Below are 22,172 nucleotides of genomic sequence, written 5' to 3' on the forward strand. Positions count from 1 at the left end.
CCATCAATTCCTGGGGCTTTCCCCAATTTAACTTTTTTCATTGCTTCCACAACTTCTATCCTACTGATTTCTTCCTGTCTTCTCACCTCCCTCCTTCTCCCAGCCATTCCCCAGCCACTTATACTCGCATCACTTCCATCCTCTATGTTCAACAATTCCTTAAAGTGTTCTGTCCATCAGCTCATTTTTTCTCCCTTCTCCACTAGTAATCTACCATTTTTATCTTTCACTCCCCTGCTAACTTCACTTCCACCCTGTCTTACTCTTTTCATCTCTTTCCAGAACATTTTCTTACAGTCCCTCCACTTTACACTCAAGTTCCTTCCAAGTTCCTCATCCGCTCTCTTCTTACTGTCTCTTACTAATCTTTTCACCTCTCTCTTTCTTTCTACATATAACTCTCTCTTCTGTCTCTCAACTTCTTCCACACCCTTATTTCTCATCCATTCATTGTATGCTTTCTTCTTTTGTGCCACAGCCTGTCTCATCTCTTCATTCCACCAGGCTGTTCCTTGCACCCCCTTCCGTCTTCTCTTCATCCCACACACCACATCACATGCTGCACATATTTCTTCTGTGAATATCCTGCACACACCTTCCACGTCCCCCATCTGCTCCAATTCATATTTGCCCAATCGTTCCTCCACTTCTCTCTTATACGCTGCCTTTTTCTCATCCTCTTGTAACCTTTCCACTCTCCTTATACTCCTTCTTCCCGTCCTTCCCTTCTTCTATTTCTCCATCTTAATTGGATCTTGATTCTGGCCACCACCAAGTAGTGGTCAGAAAGTTCACTCCCCCAACCTCTATAAGCTCTTGCATCCATTACACATTATCGCATCCTTTCATCCACACACACATAATCAATCAATGCCTTCCTTTCATTCAGTTCACAACCCACCCTTCTCATCACTCGCTATATATACCTGTGGATCATTTTGTGCCTGAAGATGGCATTGGCTATCACCAACCCTCTCTTCATGTACAACAAAATTCATTTCATAAATACAATACATCAGACAGCACAATGCTTACCTAATGACAACACTGGAAGATTCATAAATGATAAAAATCACAAAAACTAGGACCAGAGCAGTTAATAAACATCCATTTAAAACACCTCAGCCCCACAGTTATAAATACTCTCGCTGATATTTTCATCTTTTCGTGGATGAACAGCCAAATCCCTAACACCTGGAAGAAAGCAGTCATCATCCCAATACCCATCCTAGGCAACCAACCCATCCATTAGTCTATCATTGTAGAGGTCAGAGGTTCCCAAACTTTTTGTGGTCATTCCCCACTTTAGTCAGAAAATATTTGATGAATTCCACCACCTCCCCCACAAATCACAGAGGAGAATTCCTGTCCTTCTTGGGAGTTAAATAACTCTAGTCTGTAGAGTTTATTTGCCTCCATTTAGCAGTACATAATACTGCAAAGAAATTTAGAGGTATTATGGAGATTTTTTTTTTTTCCAAAGTGGGAAATATTAGAAACTTTGTGTTTCTGTGTAGCATGATAATTATCTGAGGACCAAAATTTTTATTTTGCTTGTAAAATGCACTAATTAAAAGTCAGAAGATCTGACCAAGATATATTGTACAGGTATATCAAATTCAAGACCAACAACACATAAAGGCTACCTTAGCTAATTTGGCTTTATCTGATTATCCCCTCCCTCCCTGGAATGTCCAAATTTCCCCCAGGGGGCAAGTACCCCCCATTTGGAATTCCCCTAGTATAGACTAATATCACTGCTTCCCATAGCATCATAACTTGTGGAAAGATTAGAAGTCCTAAGGAACATTGTTTTGTCTGATTCCCAGCATAAAGTGTGACCCAGGCACTTAGTCTTCACACACCTTTTTAACCAGACTAATCTTACTTAAATGGTTTCAGGAAGAAATAACCTTTATTAAGAACAACATTGCAGCAATAAACAGAGCTTTTGATGCAGTCTCAAGACATATCCTGATAAGCAAATGCTTAATCATGAAAATGGAAGACAGTGACAAGAAAATAAAAGTCTTTGTCATCTAAGGTAGACACACTGAAGCATTGTGCCAAAACCAAAGCTCCAAATTCAGAATACTGTCCAGTGGTGTCCTACGCAACTCATTCCCCTCGTCACCACTTTTTAACCTTTTCCTCCAAGATCTACAAACACCCCTCCCCCCCCTTTTTTCAGTACAGTCTGATGATGATGATGATTTGGCAGTAGCTGCACAACACAGTCCAGTTCTAATTGTTCCTATTGCCTATATCCAGTAGAATACTGGCATAAAAAAAACAGAATTGCTGTTTAACCATTCATATCAACCATTACTCTTCACAACAAGTACACCGTCAGGTTTCCCCCTTGAACCAGTCACTCCCATTGGAAAGACTTCTCCAAGGTTCTTAGGTTTCCCATAAATCAAATACAAACATGTTGCTGAATCCCTCAGGAGCTTTAGGAGTGGGTTTAGTTATTTTGTCTATCTTTCTATCTATTGCCAGACTCCTCAGTCCCGTTTGGGGTGGCCACAAACAAATCGCCTCCACGTCACCCTGTCCCCTGCCATTTCACTGCCCTGCTCCCAACTCACACCCCCCTCTCTCATATACCTCTCCACCCTATCCCTCCATCTCATCCTCGGCCTCCCCCTCCCTCCTCCCCCTCCACCTCACTCACATATACTCTCTTCGTCAGTCTTTCACCCTCCATCCTCTCCACATGGCCAAACCACCTCAGTGTGTTCCTCATAACGCTTCCTATCACATCCACATCCACACCACAACGTTCCTTTATATCCTCATTTGTCAGCCTGTCTCTCCATGTGACTCCACAGGCTCCTCTTAAATAACTCATTTCCACTGCTCTCACTCTTGACTTGTGTCCTTCCAACAACGTCCAAGCTTCACTTCCATACGTTAGAGTTGTTATCACAATACTGTCATGTAGTAACTTTTTCACTTCCATGCTCACTTCCTTGTTTCTTATCACTGCTTATTGATTTGAGAAGTTTGATTACAGTAAAACCTCCCTAGAATGAACTAATTGGGGCCCAAGCCATTCTGAAATAAGCGAAACTCTGTTAAAAGTGACATAGGGACTTCCTCCTTCCTGTATTCATACATGAAAAGTGTCATTGCCACAATCTTGCTTCACCACACCAGTTCCACCTAACTCAGGGCCTTATCCCATTTGCCTCTTAACTTTTCTCAGATGCCACTGTAAATAATTTATTGCATAGCACAGCATAGTTTTAGTAAGGTTTAGACCCGATAAAGGCCATATATAACACACACAAGAAGATTTTTTTGTGCATGAAAAGCATCATGGCCACCATCCTGCTTCATCTCCACCAGTTCCTGCTAACTCACAGCAGTATCCCATTTGACTCTCAACTTTTCTCAAATGCCATTGTCAAGACCAGGTATCTTTAAATCACCCTTTGCCTTAATATGACCAATCTATATTAAGAGAAACATTCACAGAACACTGAAAGTTTAATTATACAAACATTTACACATTTACATACACTAGTTATAAGCACTGATAACCCCTTCAATAACTCGCCATATCATAGTCACCGATAAACTTTACCAACCCACACTATAGAAAGTAATATCGTAGGAACTGATAAACCCTTTACTGGCACACACCCTCTAAACAGTAATACTCTTAAGATACTGAAAAACCATTACTCCCTCCACACTATGAACACTGCAATGCTGTAAGTATTAATAAGCCACCGTATAAAGCCACGAACACTGAAGTCTCGATGAGGGAGTGGCTAGGTGGGCAAGTGCTTAGGTGGAGGGTGGCGGCCAAGGCAAGGAAGTAGCGTGCTAACCTCTCTGTGTGTTTCTTGACGACCAGGCATGTTCAGGTGGTGAGGTCCCATGCCATCTAATCCATTCTCGGATGTCGAAACGGCCTGGCCCTTGGCTCATGTGGAGTCCTATGGTGAGCAAGAGTGGAGACCGACTGACTAATGTCAAATAAAGTACTACAAAATACACTACCAATAAACACTATGGGGCAATACGAGAACCAGCTGTATGACTAACGAAACTCTTACCTATAGTGAGAAGGAGTGAAGACCGACTGAGGGTCCCACCCTCACATCCGTCAGAAGACACTTCGCCTTCGAACACTATATCTGAACCACCCGAAACTAGTTGAACCTCCCACAATACGAGTTTGCTGCTTCATCAAACGTCTCTGTGCAGATTTGCCAGCCTGCCAAAAGCTGTCCCTCACTGAGTACCTGGCCTTGACATTAATGGCAACCTCTTGCCAGGATTTGACGTTGACCTTTCTGAATTTGTGTGATATTCTGGATTCAATAAAAGTTCAGTTGCCCAGCCGAGTCACGGACTTGCTGGGGCTTGTCTTTGGGGCCCAGAGGCAAGCTGGTTTTAGTTCTGTCAGTTCTAAGTTAGTCGTGAGATATATCGCTTGTCCTGTTACTCGGGTGGTGCTGGTTAACTGGGGTGTTTATATAATGGGATGTCAAGCTCACGATTATAACTTTGCTGTATGAGTAACTGCTCACTTCATTAAGCATAGCTAGGTGTGAGCATAGAATCCTCTAGTTTGCTATTTTTGTGCTTTGGGTTTCACTAGGTGCAAGGTTTTTTTCCTCTAGTTTACCGTTTTATTGTGGTAAAGTGGTATTTTCAGTAATATGGCTGACTCGTTTGATGTATTAAAATAGCAAGCTATTGATCTTGGCCCAACTGGCGAAGATGTTGCAAAATATGTTGTTCAAGAACAAGCCCCTAGATGAGAAGAAAGGGCGAGAGAAAGAGAACTAGAGAAATTAAAGATTGAATCTGATAAGGCGAGAATTGATGCTAAAGTGGAAAAAGAGTGGATAAAGGCCAATCGGGACCTTCAACTAGCTCGTTTGAAAGGTACCGGTAGCACAACGCAGTGTACTAAAAGTGATGGAGTCACATGGCCAACCCTACCCACATATAAAGATGGCGAGGACGTGGCTAGCTACCTGTTGCATGTCGATCGAGTGACAGAGTTACTGGGCATTGATAAAGCCACCTATGTTGTCCACCTGGGGAGTCACCTATCTGGTAAAGCGGCAGACATATATATCACTCTCTCTGCCGAAGTGACTGCCGATCATGACCAACTGAAACAAGCACCGTTGAAGGGTTTCAGTAAAACTCCCAACAGGTATAGGAGCGATTTCCACAATGCCAAAATCAGACATGGCAAGACATTTCAACAGTTTGCTATTCATTCGGGTCATTTGTTTAATCTGTGGGTAGGATCGTGTGAGGTCAAAGAGGGTGATAATCAGTCCTTGCGTGAGTTCATGAACCTTGACCAATTTACTGCCACATTGTTTCCTGAGGTGCGTATGTTTGTCAAGGAAAGCAACATAACCACTCTGGATGATGCAGTGCACTTTGCTGATAATTGGATCTCTGCCCATGGGTCCTATCACAAGTCAAATGCTGAAAAGAATAAGAAGGATGTAATGCCAAAGTCGACAGTCATACCAGGGCCAGGGAGTCAAAATTCGAAAGATAACTTATCGAAAGTAAAGTGTCATGTGATGAATGGGGCCACATTAGACCTTATTGCCCCCAGAATCCCATCAATTTTAAGAGTACTTCTGTCCCCTATAAAGTAAATTTTGGTTTTAATGACACAGTAACAGACAAGTACATAACATCTGGGACAGCGAACGGATGTTGGGTGTCACCAGTCCTTAGGGACACGGGATGCTCATGCATCATCGTGTCTGACAAAGTATTGCCCGATGCTGACGTATCAAATAGTAAGAAGGTAGAAGTGCAGGACTATTTGGGTCGATCTAATTGGTTCCCAGAGATCAGGTGTTATATTTGGTGGTCGTACTTCGCAGGTTGGGCAAATGTGTTACGTGCGCCTCTTAAATTCTGTGCAGTGTTGATTGGTAATTACCCAGGTGTGCGTGACTCATCCGTCGCAAATGATGAATTTAAGCAAACCTCTTCAAATGTGAATGGATCCGGTCAAACCAGTATGGACAATCAGGTTACTAAGAAGGAGCAGAAGGTAGAAAGTAATCAGACCGTTCAGACGCATTCCGCCAAACTCAGACGTGTTCACCCACAAATTATGCCAGAGTTACAACCATTACAAGTAACACCGCGAATTTGCACAGTCGCAAAGTGCTTGCCCTACGTTGAAAGTCATCCACGGTAGAGTTACGTCAAGGGAGGTTGAGACAAGGGAAACACACTCGTTCAAATTCAAGATTATTGATGGGTTGTTATACCGGACATGTGTAGAGTCTAAGTACCCTGAGCAGATTGGTAAAAGAGCGTTAATCATTCCTACAGAGTATCATAAGATTATTCTTTCATTAGCTCATGAAGGACCACTAGCAGGACATTTTTCCCATCGCAAAACGGAGATGAGGGTGAAAGACCAATTTTACTGGCCAGGGATGGGCGAGGACATTCGTAATTATTGTCGTTCATGTGATATGTGTCAACAGATGTTTGTTAAAGGTCACGTACCTCCGGCACCCCTTCAACATATGCCAGTCATAACCGAACCATTCAGTCTCTGTTCCATGGACCTGATTGGGGCCATCAGCCCCCCGTCATCTGAAGGGCATCGCTATGTGCTAACCCTAATTGACTATGCAACCGGATTTCCCGAAGCTGCCCCACTCAAAGAAATTGACACTGTATCTGTCGCAGAAGCTTTGTAGTAATCTTCTCGCGTGTCGGTATCCCACGTGAAATCCTTTCCGATCGCAAGATACAGTTCACCTCTCAATTAACGGGAGAGCTACACAGATTTCATGGTATAAAGCCGCAGTTCACCACTCCCTACCACCCCTCGTGCAATGGCTGGGTGGAATGATTTCACGCAACACTCAAGGCATCTTTGCGTAAGCTATGTAGTGACAAACCAAGGGAGTGGCACCGCTACTTGGTACCAACGCTTTTTGCACTTTGTGAAATACCAAGTGATCGTACCGGGTTCTCCCCATTTGAGTTGTTATATGGTAGGCCTGTAAGGGGTCCACTTGCTGTGCTGAGAGATTTGTGGGAGTATCAGAAGGCAAACGAGGATGATCATACCACATACCAGTACATAATTGAGCTGCGGGACAAATTAGCTGCATGCGCAAAAATGGCAGCCTAAAATGTAGACATCAGCTCGTCTCGGTACAAGAGTTACTTTGATGTAAAGTCACAGGACTGCCAATTTAATGTTGGGGAGGAAGTGTTGGTATTGTTGCCTGATGACACTATAAAATTGTTGATGGCATGGAGTGGTCCCTTCAAAGTACTTGAGTGGAAGAGCAAGGTAAATTACATAACTGATGAGAAGGGTAAACCAAAAGTATATCATATAAATTTGCTTAAGAAATACCATAGGAGGTCTGAAGTAAATGTAATTAATGAAAGAATGCTGAAACTAGTAATACTGTCATGGTGGTACAATTCTGTGTTACCGATGAACCAGAAAAAGATGAAGGTGATGACTTGCCAATCACCGCTGATGGTCGTGTAGATAATGATAGTGCTTCAGATGGGGAAGTAAGACCATATTTGTGTAGGGAACTAGATTAGAAGCAATGCCATGATGTCTCAGAGTTGACTGAATCCTTCAGTGATGTACTTTCAGAAATTTCTGGCTGTATTGAGACCATCGAGCATGACATTTCCCTCACGACCTCTGAACAACTACGTCCGAAAACCTACCCAGTCCCCATTCACTTGCGCCCTTGCTTCATGGAAGAGGTAGAGAAGTTGTTGGAACAGGAGATAATCAAACCCTCTGACTCACCACACGTGTCACCAGTAGTGATGGTGAAAAAGCCGGACAATAGCTACAGGTTAGCGATCGATTTTCGCGCGTTGAACTCTATTACAGTGTTTAATGCGGAGCCAGCATGTACCATCAAGGAGGATTTGCATAAATTCGTAGGAGTAAAGTACTTCTCAGAACTCGACCTTACGAAGATGTATTATCAAGTCCCTTTGTCTGACCGGGCGAAAACACTCATGGCGTTTCAGACTCACCGCGGTTTTATGCAGTTCATGAGGGTGCCATTTGGTAAATGCAGCCGCAACGTATGTTGTTCTCATGCACAAGGTTTTGGAAGGCTTGCCTATTGTTTCCTTTTATTGTGATAACATCTTTGTGTATGGCACCACCTGGGAAGAACACATTAGAGCACTGACAAACGTCCTTTCTCGCCTTCATCAGCTTGGGTTGACAACCCATCCGTCCAAATGTAAATTTGGGTATGGTTCAATAAAGTATCTTGGTTTCATCATAGATGGGAAGACCATTCAACCTCAGCACAGTAAAGTAGAGGCTCTGTGGAACCTGCCCACACCTTCTATGAAAAAGACACTACAATCATTGCTAGGTATATCATTTTATCGTATGTTTATACCACAAGCATCTTCACTCATGAGTCCTGTGTCAGATTTGTTGCGTAAAAACGTGTGAGAACCCTTGGTGTGGACGCTGGATTTGCCTAACAGATGTGATAAACTCGTTAAAATCCTAACGAGCGACCCAGTCCTGAAGCTTCCTGACCCTAAACTGACCTTTGTGTTGCTCACGTACGCCTCAAACTACGGTTTGGGCGCTGTTCTACTTCAATATGTGAATAACCAGCCATTCCCAGCCACTTACGCAAGCAGGAAACTTCTCTATTGGGAGCGACGTTACTTAACCATAGAATGAGAATGCTTGGCTATTATTTTCAGTGTTTAGAGATTCGACTATTACCTCAGCGGAAAGGAGTTTGTGTTGGAAGTAGACCATAAACCTCTGGTCTATTTAAGGAACTTCCGGGGTGCTAAAGCCATATTGCTCGTTGGGCGCTCACCCTACAACCCAGTGCCTTCAGGCTGGTGCATAGTGGTGGAAGAGACAACGTTGGGGCTGATCTGCTCAGCCGATCCGTTAAAAAATAAACTTGTTTTTGTTTGGTATATATGGTTTGGTGGGGAGCTACGTTACTTTTGGATGGGTTTGTATCTATCATAGAATAGATACTTGTTGGTGGGGTAGTGTGAGGGGCAGCTTTTGGCAGGCTGGCAAATTTGCATAGAGACGTTTGATGAAGCAGCAAACTCATATTGTGGGAGGTTCGACTAGTTTCGGGTGGTTCAGTTATAGTGTTCGAAGGCGAAGTTTCTTCTGACAGATGGGAGAGTGGGACCCTCAGTCGGTCTCCACTCCTTCTCACAATAGGTAAGAGTTTAGTTAGTCATAAAGCTGGTTCTCGTATTGCCCCGTAGTGTTTATGGGTATTCTGTTTAGTACTTTATTTGACATTAGTCAGTCGGTCTCCACTCTTTCTCACTATAGGACTCCACACGAGCCAAGGGCTGGGCCATTTGGATGTCCAAGAATGGATTAGATGGCACAGGACCTCACCACCTCAACATTCCTGGCCGTCAAGAAACACACAGAGAGGTTAACACGTCACCTCCTTGCCTTGGCCGCCACACTTCACCTAAGCACTTGCCCACCTAGCCACTCCCTCATCGAGACTTCAGTGTTCGTGGCTTTATATGGTGGCTTATTAATACTTACAGCATTGCAGTGTTCATAGTGTGGAGAGGGTAATGGTTTTTCAGTATCTTAGAGTATTACTGTTTAGAGGGTGTGTGCCAGTAAAGGGTTTACCAGTTCCTACGATATTACTTTCTATAGTGTGGGTTGGTAAAGTTTATCGGTGACTACGATATTATTGTGCTTATGGTGAGTTATTGAAGGGGTTATCAGTGCTTATAACAAGTGTATGTAAATGTGTAAATGTTTGTATAATTAAACTTTTAGTGTTCCATGAATGTTTCTCTTAATCCAGATTGGTCATATCAAGGCAAAGGGTGATTTAAAGATACCTGGCCCAAAGAGGAGTGTAGGAACCTGTGGCTAGGCAAGTTGGTCCTGACATTTAACCCCTTCACGCACAATGAGTGAAAACGAGTCAAAACGGTGTTGGTCTGAAGAGGAACTGATGACGCACTATGACGCACTTGTCAGTGCTGGTCTGAGAGGATCCCAATTAGGCAATTCTGAACAAAAATTTTCACCAAAAATTATGTTTTAGCATGAAATGCGTCAATATTTAGTGCGTCATAGGGGAGGGTGTGTACTTCCAGGTCAACACTCTCAAATAGTCGGCATCCTCTCGGTTTTCGGTTGGAGGAGGAATGGGCATGCAGTTTTTGGCGATTTACTCAAAAACTATTGGTCATATCAGAATTCTGACAACACGACGTGAAAGCTCAAGAATTTCTGCATCTCTTAGTTCTTGCATTATGCTGGCAAAATTTTGTCCGAGAGTGTAGAGCAGTTATTTTCACTGTTGAACAATAGTACTGTATTTTCACCTCATTGCGGTACTTTCACAGTACTTTCACTCACCGATTTTGTGTTTTTATTTGCTTATTGTATAGTATAAACAGTAGGGAAGATGATGGTATACAGTTTATACCATTATAACCAATTTCAGGGCAAATAAAATACATTTGAATGTTTTCCTTTCGAAATGAGTCCAGCCTGCCCTTGTGGCATTTTCTTTGATCATGTCACACACACTTACAGAAAACTTATGGTGCGCAAGGCAGTGAAGATGAGAGTGACCAGCATCACTCATCCCTGAGTGGCATTACATGAACAATAAACCCCAACCTCTTCTTTCACTGATCCACCTGGTGAACAAGTCTACATCTTTTCTATCCATAATGACCTAGAGCAGCTTGTACAGTACCCTACCCATATCCCTGACTGCCCTGGAGAGAGCTCCAACATACTTGACCTCTTCCTTACAACTAATACTTCTTTTTCCTCTGTTAATCTTTCCTCTCTGTTGAGCTCCTCCGATTACATCCTTATTACCTTAACCTGTCCTATTGCTCCAGTACAGCCTGTGTACCCTCCAAAGAAACATCGATTGTGGCACTTCCGAGCTGTGGATTGGGAGGCCCTCAGGCAGTACTTCTTTGATTTTCCCTGGAATGATTATTGCTTCCATGGCCGGGAGCCATCTGAGTGTGCCTTGCGGATTACGGAGGTTATTCTCTCGGGTATGGAAGCATACATTTCCATCCTTTGACTAAGGCAAGAAAGCCTTGGTTTACTTGTGCTTGTTCTAATGCTGTCCATAACAAGGAGAGGGCCTATAAAAGGTACCAGAGGCAACCCACCCCTGAATCACATGTTTATGTTTCTGCCCGGAATTGTGCTAAGTCTGTTCTCTGCTCTGCTAAAAACAGTTTCATCCGTACTAAATGCTCTCAACTCTCCAACTCGAATTCTTCCTGCTCCTTCTGGCACCTTGCCAGAAACCTTTCTAACAACTTTACCTTATCATCCTTCTCTCCTTTTTTCTACTCTTATGGTTCTGTAGCTATTTCTTCTACAGATAAAGCAGATCTCTTCGCTGAGACATTCTCCTCCAATTCCATCTTCGATGATTCCGGTGCTGTTCCTCCATCACTTCCACCCTCAGATTTTCTCATGGCTGACATCAGAATTTCTTCAGCTGATGCATTTTCTGCCATCACTGGCCTCAATACTAACAAGGCATATGGGCCTGGTGGAGTCCATCCTGTTGTCATCAAGAACTGTGCTTCTGTGCTTACACCCTGCTTAGGTAAACTCCTTCACCTTTGTCTTTCAACTTGTACCTTTCCTTCTTGCTGGAAGTTTGCTCTCATTCAGCCAGTCCCAAAGAAGGGTGACCATTCCCAACCCTCTAACTATCGTCCAGTTGCTTTAACATTGTGTGTCTCAAAAGTTTTCGAGTCAGTTCTTAATAGAAAAATTTTAAAGCATTTTTCCTGTCACAACCTTCTTTCAGATCGTCAGTATGGGTTCCGTCAGGGACACTCCATTGGCAATCTTCTCACCTGCCTTTCAGAGTCCTGGTCATCCTCCTTTCGGGACTTTGGCGAAAGCTTTGCCATTGCACTTGACATCTCAAAGGCTTTTGATCGAGTCTGGCAAAAATCTTTAATTTCCAGACTTCCCTCTAATGATTTCTATCGTTCTATCTGTTCCTCTGTCTATAGCTTCCTTTCTTGTCGTTCTATAGCCACTGTTGTAGACGGTCATCGTTCTTCTAGATCAATCAACAGTGGTTTTCCTCAGGGCTCTGTCCTATCTCCAGCTCTCTTTTATTCATCAGCGACCTTCTAAGCCGTACATCTAATCCTATCAACTCGTACGCTGATGATTTCATCCTTCACCTTTCCATTCTCTTCCCACAACGTCCATCTCAGCAGTAACTTCAACTAACAAGAGATGAGGCTATGGCATACCTAATGTCTGACTTGGCTCATATCTTTGACTGGGTTAAAAATAATCTTGTTGTTTTTAATGTATCAAACACTCAGTTCTTACACCTATCAACCCTGACAAAATCTTCCACAGGAGTACCCATTAATGCTTCTTAATATCCAGCTCAATCCTGCATCATCCTTGAACATGCTTGGGGTTTCATTCACTTGGGACTTATATTGGAATGATCTCTTGTAAAATCTGCTCCTAAGAGACTAGATGTGCTAAGCTGGCTCCGTACCTTGTTTACCCCTGCACTGTTGCTGATTTTATACACGGGTTTTACACACCCCTGTGTAGAGTACAACTCTCATGTGTGGGGAGGCTTCCCACATACAGCTCATTTCAATAGGGTGGAGTCGAAGGCTTTTCGTCTTATTAACTCTCCTCTTCTTACTGGCTCCCTTCAACCTTTGTCTCTTTTCTGCACTGTTGCATCTTTATCTCTTTTCTATCGCTGCTTCGATGGTCACTGCTCCTCTGAACTTTCTGCTTGCATCTCTCTACCTCTACGTTGGGCGCATAGCACCCTTCTGGCAACAAACGCTCATCCTTTTTCTGTCCAGCTCTCTAATGCAAGAGTTTGCCGTTACTTCCAGTCCTTCATTTATGCATCAGATCAACCCTGGAACTATCTCCCTTTGTCTGTATTTCCTACTTCCTGTGATCTCCAGTCTTTCAAACGCAGTGTGTCCAGGCATCTCGAAATGATCAGATCATGAATTTGGCTCACTTGTGTATTGTTTTTGCCTTTTTTCTGAAGGAACGGTTTGTGGACTCCTGGCCTTTAGTTCCTTCTTCCTTGGTATAAAAAAAAAAAAAAAAAAAAAAGTATAAACTATTAGGATGTGAAACAACTGAACTCACCGGCCTCACACTTCCAAGTGAGCGGGCTCCGCCTGCATACCGCAAAACCCTTCCAATGACGTCACCACTCGGAACGTAACAAGTGCGTTCGCACACACACACTAACAACATTATGCACTAACACTCTCATCATCTTATCTTAATTTGATGAAAGATCCTAAGGACGAAAATGAATGGATTATTGGCTTCCTATACATACTATGTATACAATACATAGACTTTTGTTTAAGCACCATTAAGACCCAGTCTGTAACCACATACAGATATGTGGTGTCCCTTGAAGTATTATAATCTTTCTAATCCCGGGTGACTGCTGCACGCAGCCGCTCGGTTGAGGCATCTTTCTTGGTGAGACAGTCAGCCAGTTGTTGTGATGTATCCACCCAAGAGACTTCATCAATCTCCCCTTGCTCCAACATGTCTCGTAATACAGCAATATCAATGCGCAATCTTCTGTCTTCTACAGTCCTACAGGAGTAAAGGACGTCCACCAGACTCTTGTTATCGATGAAACACTTGATCTTGAAATGTCCACATCCAGAAACCTCTTGCAATATGTTGGCGAGATATACAGCATTTTCAGCACATTCAAGCAGCACCAACGTTTCAGCAGATAAAGTAGATTTGACGACTCGCCTGATCTTTCTTGTCTGCCAGAATAAGGGACATCTCGCCCCACTAGCATCTCATAGGAAGATCACAAAGCCTCCCTGAGACCCATTGCCTACAAGGTCGGCAAAAGAGGCATCTGAAAAGTACTCTATATAACATTCATCGAGTGGCCCCATTCATGGAATGTATAGCTTCATGTTGTCAGTCTTCACCCTTGCAGTCACCTTGTTGAGCCTAAGCAAATCTGCTACGGTAGCTCGGTTGCTAGTCATACTCAACTCACACACATCAAAGGCAATATCTGGTCGAGTGTATGTGGCAATCCAATTGAGCTGCCCAGTTAATGCTTGATACTCAGTTTTCTCAGACTCAGACAGCTTTCTTGATTTTACTGCCGCACGATGTCTGCTCAGCGTGACTGGTTTCAAAGACGAAGCATACTGGAACTGGTCAAGCTTTATGCTGCCATCGTTGTTGGAGACGACATTTAGACCAACGTATTTGAAACCTTTTGACTCCGAACTTCCGATGAGGAACATTTGGCTCAAACTGTTTATCACTTGCTGCTCGAACTCACGTGTACCGGCCCAAGGGAAATCATCAACATTAATGCATATAATGCCGTCGATCTTGCCCCTGTTACTCCAAGAGAACAGTGCTGAATCCAGTGATGACACTTTAGCCCCGAGACTTGACAACTGATCTTTAACACGCAGGTACCAATGCCTAGCAGCATCACAAAGGCCGTAAACCATTTTCCTTAGTCTCCACAGCTTACTGTTTGCATATTCAGGCAGAGGACGTAAATGAACAACTCACTCAATTTCGTTACCTTGCAGATAAGCAGCTTTCACGTCCATAGCATGGCAATCCCATTGGTTGGTGGAGGCAAAAGAAAGTGCCAAACACACAGCCTGTTTTGAGCATGTGGGAGAGTCTTTCCGGAGATCCACGGTGTCTTCTTCAAATCCTCTGGCAACTAAACAAGCTTTAACAATCGGCTTCTCATTTTTCCTTTTTTCCGTCACAACCCATCGAACTGTTATGGCATCTTGCCCAACATCATCTGCTTCCTCATACACATCATTATTCTGCCAGTTTGTAATTTCTTTTTCCTTGGCACATAATACGTCCTCAGAGTTGAAAAGAACAAGAATTTCTGCTTCATCATCAACTACTTCCCATGTGGTGAAATCATTTTGCAGATCCACCCAATCAATATTGCCATCAGGGTCCCTCTTCAAAATGTAACAGTGTTTGTACTTTCCAGTGGCTTTTCACGCCCGACCCACAATCCTTCCAATCATCAACTCTCCAGTTTCTGAATGTATTTCCTTTATACCCGACCCACAGTCCTTCCAATCATCAACTCTCCAGTTTCTGAATGTATTTCCTTTATACGTTGACCAACAGAAACCTTGGGAGGCTCCTTAACCGGAAGAGAAACTGTGGGAGGCTGATCATCCAGAATTGCACCATTTTCCGACTCATCATCCGGTGGATAGTCATTCAATACTTGCGAAGAATTGTGGCTTCTCTTGGACTACACTCTTCTTCTCATAACTACTGACGCTGTCTCCAACTGTAGTACAGTAATCCCTCCACTATCCGACGTAATAGAGCCAAAGGCATGTCCGGAAAGTGGTCCTGTCCAGATAATGGGGACCAGCCTCCTGGACTTGTACTTACGGACCCTAACTCAGAAAAACACCTATACAACTCCCTCTGGACATGCATAGCACCTATTTAAGACCCAAATCACACCAATAAGGGACATAAAAGACTGAAATAAATGCAAAAGAACCATAAAATGAGGTTTTCTAGGTACTTAGAAGTCCCTGGCTCCTGGACTGGTAGTTATGGACCCTAAGCTAGCCTAACTCAGAAAACACCTCCCTACTGCACATGCATAGCACCTAAGACACTATTCACACCAATAAAGAAAATAAAAGAGTGAAATGAGGTGTTAGAGGTAAGTACAGTATGGAAAATACAGTACAGTACAGTATGAAACATTCTGGGTACTTACAGCAAGTCCCTGGCCATCTCGATGAATAACCGCCTCCTCTCAGACTCTGACAATAAGAAGGATTTCCTGAAGCACTTGCAGTACACTGTTCATGAAGTCTTGCACTTAGTCATTCGCACTCAGAAGTCCATTCTCTTTACACTGGGCACTCGTCTTACTTATGCTCCATTGTAACTTAATGAAATAAGTGTTGTTGCACTCTGCACTGTAAGTCTTTCCACTCATAAAACCATTTTCTAAACAGAACACACTCAAGTTAATTAACGTTAAATTTACAGTCCAAAAAATATTTGTCTTTTCACTCAGATTCCTAATTTCTTAACAATACTGTGTACACAGTTTTTCTATCACTGCACAACACTAAATTCCCGTGTGATCTAGTGGAGAAGTTCATGCTGTTTAATCACTGTCAGAGTCTGAGAGTAGCACAGGGAGGTGACCTAGGGGTGCGTCGCTGGGTCGTGGTGATGGCGTACCCACTGCAGACGACTCTGAAGATAGGCGCAAACTCACGTCGAGTGGTGACTCCACCGTGCCTGATGTGCTGGGCTGTGGCTCGGAGCATGAGGGCCTGTGTTGGGGAGGCAACGGAGTGGAGCCAGGGCTGGGCACAGCAGGGGTCAAGGGCCTGAAAAAGCTGTCAGTCGTTGATTGATGCAAGGAACGACGATTCTGACGATTAATGATGTGCTACCTGAAAGCACGCACTTCCTCCACAAGTCCCAAGGGCCCCATCTCCCTGTCGCAGTCCGGATGTTCCAGGTAGTCCAGAATGAACTCTAGGTGTTCCCGGAGTTCGCTCAGCTTGGGGATGGCTGGAGTAGTGTCATGCTGAGAGGAGTCCGCATCATCATTGCCGTCCTCGTCGGAATCTTCAAGCTGAGTACTGACACCTGCAACTGAAGATGCAATCTCGATATGGGACAGGGTCTGATACCCAGGATCACCCTTGTCGTCATCCAACCACTCACGCACTTCGTCCATATCAACATCGTCCCCATGCGCACGTAGACGTGCTTGGAAGTCATCCACGTCAAAACCTAGGAAATCGTGCTCCACATCCATTCCGAGAAGCAGACGAGACCAACCATTTTCTAGAGTCTTGACATGGACTTCCTTCCATGCAGTGGCCCAGTTGTAAATGGCAGACTTGATGTTGTAGTGGCAAAGGTTTTCCAAAGTCCGCTGGCCTCGCGTGTCCCGTCCCTCCCTGCGCTCGTCCTCGTCCTCAAGAACAACCATCACCTCGTCCAGGAACTTCCGTCGGTATAGCCGCTTCGTTGCCACGATCACTCCTTGGTCCATTGGTTGGATGAGAGCAGTAGTATTAGGTGGCAGAAACATGCACCTAATGCGGCCATTCTCAGCCACCAAGTCCTTGTTGCACAGGTGGGCAGGTGCTTTGTCGAGGAGAAGGAGGGCCTTTACCTGGTCGCGTGGGATTCCCAGTTTCTCCGTCTGGTAATGTATGACATCCTTGACGAAATGTCGGTGGAACCAGTCTTTGAAGATGTGGGCAGTGAACCATGCCTTCAAAGAATGGTACCAAATGACACGAAGGACATCCATCACCCCACAACCCCACACTGAGGCTGCTTTGCACGACCAACAATAACGGGCTTAAGCCGGTGCATGCCTTTAGCATTAGCATAACACATAGCAGATATCCTTTGCTTGGAGAGCTTGCAGCCAGGTACACGCTTCTCCGTCTCCTCAGCTAGAGTGTTCGTAGGCAAAGAGCGATAGAATATACCAGTTCCGTCAGCGTTGTAGACTTGACCGAGAGTGAGGCCCTCCCTGTCGATCAAGCCCTTCACCTTGTGCCTAAACTCGTCTACTCCATCCTCGTTTGGGTCCAAAGCTTCGCTATGAGACTTACGGTTGGTAAGGCCATGTCGTAACTTGAACGCGAAGAGCCAACCCTCGGATGCCTTGAAGTCGAGGGCGTCGTGAAGCCTTGCGAACTCCTCAGCAGCAGCCTTCAGCTCCGTGCCACTCACCAGCATACCAGCAGCATGTTGCTGTCGATACCAAATCAACGTGGAGCGGTTGACTTCAGCATACTTGGGAGTAAACATCATCTTCCTCTCCACGTTGCGTTTGGTTTTCGATGAGAAGTCAGCCGTGTACTGCATGAGTTTGTCTCGGGATCTCTTGATATAAAACAAAGTAGATCGGGCCAGGTTGAACTCACGAAGGATGCGTGACGAAGACCATCCCGCATCTACTTTCTCCAATATCTCCCTCTTCTTCCCCAGAGTCAAAACCACTCTCTTTCTCTTCTCAGGCGGCGGGGCCATCATCACACACACGAAGGAGAGGCACAAGAGCAACAGGAGAGCCTGCAGCAGGTAAGGCACCACCACAAAAGCGAGCACGTGGGCAGCCATGACGACGAGCGTACACTCACGACAAGAGACGGGTGGTAAGTGGGGAGGATGCAGGGGCACTCTAGCGGACGTCGGAGGAATGACGCACCAAAACAAAGCTTTCCCGCTCCGCGCGCGGCAAGTTCAAAATACGGGTGGGAAAAAGTCTGATTTTTTTCGATTTTTTTGCGGTTTTTGGCCTATTTTGGGAATATTGAATCCCGGGATGATTATGTCCGGTAAGTGGGGATGTCCGGAAAGTGGGTGTCCGGATAGTACGGGGATTACTGTATTACGTTCTGGAGCACGTACTAGACGATACACGTGCACTCGCACGTAGACACCGTCGTGTCTCACCAGAATTTGTTTTCCATCTCTGCCTATTACAATTCCAGGACCATGCCATTTATGACTGTCATTTCTTTTGTAGAAGACCTCATCTCCATTTTGGATGTCGTTTAAGTCACTTGAACGTATGTTGTGCTGCAGGGCCCTAGCCAAACGTTCACCCAATTCAGTCTTTATAAACTCTTGTCTTGCTAAATGAAGTGTGTTCAAATTGTCCCTCACAATTTTTGATAATGATGTAGGTTCTAAGGCTGGAGGATCATTTGCATACACATTAGGCAGGCCAGGGTTTTGACCCAAAACAAGTTGGTTAGGAGAAAAACCTGCGTAGTTGGTGAGAGCATTTCTTGCTGATACTGCCCAAGCCAAGGCCACATCCAAGTCACACTGGCTATCAGCCATTATCTTCCTAACAATGTCACCTATGACTGCATTTTGATGCTCACATACTCCATTGCTCCATGGACTCTGCATACGTTGTCATGATCTTGTTATTAAAGGCCTCTCCCAATGCTCGTATTTCACCATTGTTCAATTCACACCCATTATCTGTAAGAATTTTTCCAGGTGTGCCAGACAGAACAATCCAGCTCCGAAATACTCCTTTGACAATGTTGGTCGCACATTTGTCCGCAGTTACTTTCGCGGTGCAGTACTTGGTCACCAAATCAACAAGGACTAAGAAATAATGCCTTCCCCAAGCTTTCAGATCCATAGCTATGGCTTCGTTAAACTTATATGCCATGGGCAAACTGACTACGGGTCGGGGCTTAGCTCTCTTGTACCTACAGCAGACTGTACATGCATCAGATACATCGCTGATAACTTGCTCCAGTTCTGAACTTTTAATTCCAGCATATGTAATAAGTCTGATTAGTTTAGCTGATGTCGGGTGTCCAAATTGCCTGTGAAGCTAAGAAGCTGTTTTATCTACATCATCCCCTATAGATACCAGTGAGATCGTTTCACAAAACTCTTGGCCTAGTCACAAAGAAATTGGAAGCAAGTAATGGCCTGAAGATGAGGACATCAAATTAACGATCTGTCTATCTATCTATTGCCAGATGCCTCAATCCCGTTTGGGGTGGCCACAAACAAATCGCCTCCAAGTCGCCCTGTCCCCTGCCATTTCACTGCCCTGCTTCCAACTCACACCCCCCTCTCTCATATACCTCTCCACCCCATCCCTCCATCTCATCCTCGGCTTCCCCCTCCCTCTTTCCCCCTCCACCTCACTCACATACACTCTCTTCGTCAGTCACTCAAAATTAATCACCATTTTTGCTTTTTTCATGGAACGTTTGCTTAGCAGCAGGGGAATATTGCAGCTCGCCACAGTCACAATGGTTGCACACATATTTCCAATGTAGCAGGGCAAAGTAACACGTTTTAGGGAAGAAACTGTGACACCATCAGCAAAAGTAAACGTTGAGGATGACTTTTCTTCTACTACAGCTTCACGTTCGTAATCACTGAGCTCACTTAGATAGCAATTGATTCATTCAACCCCACATACAGTTGTAGAACACCCTGTGTCTAGAACAGCACATCCCTTAGATTCTTTTACTAGTGTATTTAATTTACCTCTACTAGCAGTGTCATCCACATAGCCCATAAATAATGACAGATGCACTGTTTCATAATTTTCTTCTCGACTGCCTTTATTTTCGTATGCATCCGGACAGTCAAGTGCCCAATGAAATCGAAAATCACGTACTAAACACCTCGACACCTTACCATCAGGCCCGAGTGGGTTCTGCCTCCTGCCGGTGGATGAGCGTTGGGAAATTCTAGCAGACACAGTTGAACGGCCATCACCACGACCTCGATCACGTACTGCACTACCCCGAATCCTTGTCCTTCCTTGTCGAGTACCCCTAATGTAAAACGTTTCCTCACCCCCGACTTCGTCACTCCAAAAAACTGGTTCACTCTTCACCTCACTGGCAGACACCGATGCATCATTCTGCCCACAAATTTCCCCAGCGAAAATACGATTCAGGGCAGATTTCATTTTTTTGTAAGTTACCTCAGTTATCGCAGACATCTCTAATTGTTGCTCACTATCTGAAAGTTTGCATGAACCCAGAAGCATAAAAGCCATCACAGAATTAGGTAGTTGCATGTCCTGCTTCGTAAATTTAAAATAAACATGCTCGAATTCTGCCACGAACTTACGAATGTTCATATCACCAGGTCTTCTGAAGATGTACAATTCATGAAAAGCTGCAAACTGCCGACGTCCTTTGTCCACGAGAAATAAACTGTCTAGTTTGATCAACAAGGTCTGATCACCATTATCATCCTTCAGATCAGCAGCATCAATTTCTGAAGACGCCACCCTCGCTCTTCCTGACAGTGAAAGGTAGATGGCTAGAGCTTGCTTCTTTTTCGGTAAGTCCGTCAGTTCGCACCAAATGTCGATGTCCTTCTTCCAACTCTCATAGGCAGAATCATTTTCAAGTTTTGGAGGCCACTTAGTTGAGCACGACGCCATTATGCTCCAACCACGCTCTGCTACCAGTATTAGTATGCGAAACAACCGAACTCACCGGCCTCACACTTCCAAGTGAGCGGGCTCCTCCTGCATACCGCAAGACCCTTCCGATGACTTCACTACTTGGAACGTAACAAGTGCGTGCACACACACACACACACACACACACACACTAACAGCAATATTCACTAACATAAACATTCACCGGCTCGATCCGATTGGAGCACCTTAAATACCCACTAAACCACCAGGCGCCATAATTTGGTTATATGGTTACCATCCAGCGCAGTAACTGGTTTCCTAGTGTACAGGAAACTGTTTGGCTTGTTACTCAGAGTAGTCACCCGTAGGCAGAAGGAAGAGGAAAGAGTGAAGGAAAGAAAGACAGAAGAGGGAGTGTAAAGTCACCCGTAGCAGAAGGAAGAGGAAAGTATGAAGGAAAGTAAGACAGAGGAGGAAAGATGGAAGAGAAGAATGGGCAGACACTCAAAGCAGCGCTACATCGAGTGAGTGGATGGTGAGTGCCCCCCACCTACCAGCCACTAGAAATAATTTACTGCATCATTCATCATCATCCAGACCTCCTTTCCCACCTTAGAGCAGGGTGAGGAATAGCAGTGTCCAGACAGCCCAAATTTGCCTGCACATTGTTACTCCTCACCCAGCCCTAAGGTGGGAAAGGAGATCCGGATGATGATGATGAATGATACAATAAAATTATTCATGGTGTCATTTGAGAAAAGTTAAGAGTCAAGTGGGATATTGCCACAAGTTAGAAGGAACTGGTGGGGGTGAAGCAGGATAGTGGTCATGATGCTTTTCATGCATGAAAATATCTTCTTGTGTGTGTTATGTATGGGCCTTTATTGAGTCTAAACCTTAATAAAACTATACTGTGTTATGCAGTAAAGTATTTATAGCAGCATTTGAGAAAAGAGGCAAATGAAATATTGCCCTGAGTTAGAAGGAACTGGTGGGGTGAAGCAAGACTGTGGCCATAATATAATTGTGCATAACACAGTAAAATTTAAGCAAGGCTTGGACACAATAAAACTCATATGTAATAAAAAATAATGATTTCTTACCTAATCGTTGCGACTCACATGGTTCATCCTACTG

This window comes from Coenobita brevimanus, chromosome 66 (assembly GCF_032717465.1).
Source record: "Coenobita brevimanus isolate Jiangsu-jjx chromosome 66, ASM3271746v2, whole genome shotgun sequence".
Taxonomy (NCBI): Eukaryota; Metazoa; Arthropoda; class Malacostraca; order Decapoda; family Coenobitidae; genus Coenobita; species Coenobita brevimanus.